Source organism: Oryx dammah, unplaced genomic scaffold (assembly GCF_014754425.2).
Source record: "Oryx dammah isolate SB20612 unplaced genomic scaffold, SCBI_Odam_1.1 HiC_scaffold_7, whole genome shotgun sequence".
NCBI classification, from domain to species: domain Eukaryota; kingdom Metazoa; phylum Chordata; class Mammalia; order Artiodactyla; family Bovidae; genus Oryx; species Oryx dammah.
Genome location: NW_024070191.1, coordinates 15,798,372 through 15,802,652, shown reverse-complemented (window position 1 = coordinate 15,802,652; position 4,281 = coordinate 15,798,372).

Here is a 4,281-nt window from a genome sequence, read left to right as displayed (position 1 = left end):
GTGCAGGGGGTGAGAGAAGAGGGTTCACATTCCTGCCTAAATACTCGTCTGCAAAATGCCCATTCCCTTGACTGCAGCACTCACCTCCATAACTATTTCTTAAACATGGGCAGTTACCTTGTTATTTTCTCCGGGATAATGTGTAGATTATAGGCAATAATTAACATTCCTCCCACCACGTGCAGCCAGTTGAGGACTGAATCAGCAGCTGCCGGTCCAGCTCAGAGTGTGAGGTGCAGGTAGGGGGCAGGGCAGATATATTCAGAGGAATCAGAAAACGCATGCATTTCCAGGGCTCTAAGAATGGAGGCTCAGCAGCCCCTTGAATTAGAATTTCCTCTGCAGGTCTCTTTCATAATTCCAACCAGACATTAATAACTTGTTTTCATTTTAGTTGCTCTTTAAAAACTCTGACCATTCACTTTTTTGCATTTCTAACATGCTATACACACACAGAAAGATATCTGATATTTGCACAGAGATAATTTTGCTATTTGAAATATGCACAGCAATAAGAGCTAAGAGAAATGGCCCTTGGGAAATCTCTATTTTCTGGAATCTGGATTGTAGAAAAAGAGGTACATCAGAATCTCATACTATGCCAGAGAGTGAAGTGAATAATGGAGCAGGGATCTACCATGGTCCAGGAAGCAAAGCCTTCCCAAGGGACCACAACGGTAGTAAGTGTGGTTGGGAGACTGCGAGTTTGAGAAAGCTGTAGGCATTTACTGCTCTCCTAGAAAAGGCTTATGGGGTGAGGATGGGCAGTTTCTTAGAGCATTTTCCACTCACTGTGGTTCAGTTGCTCAGTTGTGTGACTCTTTGTGATCCCATGGACGGCAGCACATCAAGCTTCTCTATCCTTCACTATCTCCTAAAGTTTGCTCAAACTCATGTCCATTGAATCAGTGATGCCATCCAACCATCTTATCCTCTGTCATCCCCTTTTCCTCCTGCCCTCAATCTTTCCCAGCATCTGTGTCTTTTCAAATGAGTCAGCTCTTCGCATCAGGTGGCCAAAGTATTGGAGTTTCAGCTTCAGCATCAGTCGTTCCAATGAACACCCAGGACTGATCTCCTTTAGGATGGACTGGTTGGAACTCCTTGCAGCCCAAGGGACTCTCAAGAGTCTTCTCCAACACCACAGTTTGAAAGCACCAATTTTTCAGTGATGAGCCTTTATGGTCCAGCTCTCATATCTGAACATAACTACTGGAAAAACCATAGCTTTGACTAGATGGACCTTTGTCAACAATGTGATATCTCTACTTTTTAATACTCAGAAATACTTCCAAGAAGGTGCCAGGAATAATTCTGAACTTCTGTCATTGAGCTGCAGCAATAGAGCAAGACATTGTGATGTTAGGGGGCAAGAATACTATAGCTGCTGCTGCTGCTGCTAAGTTGCTTCAGTCGTGTCCGACTCTGTGCGACCCCACAGATGGTAGCCCACCAGGCTCCCCCGTCCCTGGGAATCTCCAGGCAAGAACACTGGAGTGGGTTGCCATTTCCTTCTCCAGTGCATGAAAGTGAGAAGTGAAAGTGAAGTCGCTCAGTCGTGTCGGACTCTTAGCGACCCCATGGACTGCAGCCCACCAGGCTCCTCCGTCCATGTGATTTTCCAGGCAAGAGTACTGGAGTGGGGTGCCATTGCCTTCTCCATACTATAGCTAGTTGTCTAAAAATACTAATTACCATGATGCCAGTGCTTCAGTGTCTTTAGGTTTTTTAGTCACTGGGATATGGGAGTGCAGATATCTATTGATAGACAATAATAATAGAACCACACACCAGTAACCTGCCTCCCAGTCTGTGTACTCTCATGTGTAATATTTCCTGCTTTTTAAATTTATATTGAAAACAAGGTTCAAAGAAGTTTATTTGTATACATATAGCTGATTCACTTTGCTGGGCAGTTGAAACTAACACAACGTTGTGAGACAACTATACTCCAGTTGTCTGGAGTATATAAATTAAAAAAAAAAAAAATTTAGTGACTTTGCCCCCACATCACTTAGAAAAGGGCAGAGTTTATAGATCCCAAGGCGTAGACAGTCTTTTATTTTTATAACTGGAAATGCAAATCAAACCTACAATGAGGTATTATGTCACACTGGTCAGAATGGTTATCATCAAAAAACCTACAGACAATAAATGCTGGAGAGGGTGTGGAGAAAACTCTACCCTTCTACCCTGTTGGTGGGAATGTAAATTGGTGTAGCAGGCATATATTGAGCGAAAACCATAATTCAAAAACACACATGCACCCCAATATTCACTGCAGCAGTATTTACAATGCGTGAGAAATCTTGTGACTGCCTGCATTATAACAGCTGTACCTCTCAAGTAAGTAAGGATGGTTTTACTTGAGCACAAGCCTTTTCATTTTCTTTAAACCACTCACCGTGTTGTTTCCGTCTCATTCTTCTTAAAAATAGCTTTTCAGTTTTAATTTGGTTCAATTAGAATATTATGCACAGATATGAACACAATGAAGAGGAATTTCTCTTTTGCTTCTACGTTTTGAAATTCCATTTGATGACGATATTAGTACCTTTGAATTTGTGATTTTTTTTTTGTTTTCTTTTGTTTTTGCCTCTATTTCTGGTATGCCTACATAGAATCAAAATGCAAGAATTTGCAGCAGAAGGGACAAAATGGTTCAATCCAAAGAGTCACTGATATTTGGTGAACTTGGCAAAATGCACAAAACATAAGTCATGAGTTTTAATTTCTGCTCCATTACCAATTCAGTTATATATATATTTTTTTTACTAGAGTCAGTGGGTGAATTTGAATTAAATACCAAAGTTTCTTAATTGGTTTTGCTTGTTTTTTTTTCCTGTATTGTTGTACACCTGTGCACACCTGTGTTTTTTTTAAATGCTACTACATACAAGCATCTTCTCATTTGAAAGAAAGTTTGCATTCATTTGAAAGGCATGAGCTGCCTAGAGTACTTCTCTCCTTTTACCTTTACCATCTTGATGTAGAAGGTCATGCATCTGACAGTATGTCTCTCTCTGTTACAATTTGCTTCCAGCTGAGCAGAAAGGCTGAGCCAAGTTCAATGTGTCTAACACACCTCTCATGGGCACAGGAGGCTGCAGATGCTGGCAGAGTCAGAGAAGCACTGGATCCCTCTTTATTGGCATGCTGCAGCTAATTGATGCTCCGTGGATTCCTTGCTCCGTGTCCGATACGGCCCTTTATAATCCTTCCAATTTCCTTGAGCTGCTGGAGCTCACTGTCTCTGCTGGAGCTCAGAGACACACAGGTCAGTGGTCAAGGAGAAAGTCTTAGAGTAAAGAGCTCTGAGTCAATTTGCTTCTTTTGTGGTCACGGTGGCAATGTTACAATGAAAAGAAAGAAAGGACAGTTGTATTCATCAACAAATTCTAAACATGGACTAAGTAAAATATGTCAAAGCCAAATAGCATGTGATTTCACTGTATGTGGACATCTAAACAAAACAAAACCAATGAACAAACGTAACAAAACAGAAAGAGTGTCAGAGAACAAACAAGTGTTGCCAGAGGGAGACAGGGTGGTGGGGAGAAGGTAAAGAAGTGGGCAGGAGTAGGGATGGGGAACTGGAGGAAGGCCATCAAAAGGCACAAACTTCCAGTTACAAGACACATAAGCTCTAGGGATGTAATGTACAACATGATGAATATAATTTATCTTTAATAAAGATAAGTATAAATCATTTCAAGTCTTTAAATGTGTTATTTAACAACACTGCTGTATGTTATGTTATTGTCCAGTTGCTAAGTCATGTCCAACTCTGCGATCCTATGAACTGCAGCTCACCAGGCTTCCCTGTCCTTCACTATCTCCTGGAATTTGCTCAAACTCATGTCCATTGAGTAACTTTCATACATTACATATATGCTGTAGGTTATATATAAAAGTTAAAGGAGTAAACCCTAAGAGTTCTCATCACAAGGGAAATTTGTTTTTCTTTTTCTTCTCTTTTGTATCTATATGAGATGAGGGATGTTCACTAAACTCACTGTGGTCATTGTTCATGATGTAGATAAGTCATATCATTATGCTGTATTCCTTAAACTTATACACTGATGTATGGCTATTAAATCTCAATAAAACTGTGCGAAAAAAAAGTTTGTAATAAAATAAAAAATAAATTCCAAACATACGAAAGAGTTTCAGAGATACGAAGAGAACTACCTGAGCCCTGGGCCTACTCTTTACTAAGACTATTAACTAGGACTGAAGGCTAAAGCCTCTGTGAGATATAACTTTCTCTCATATAAAATG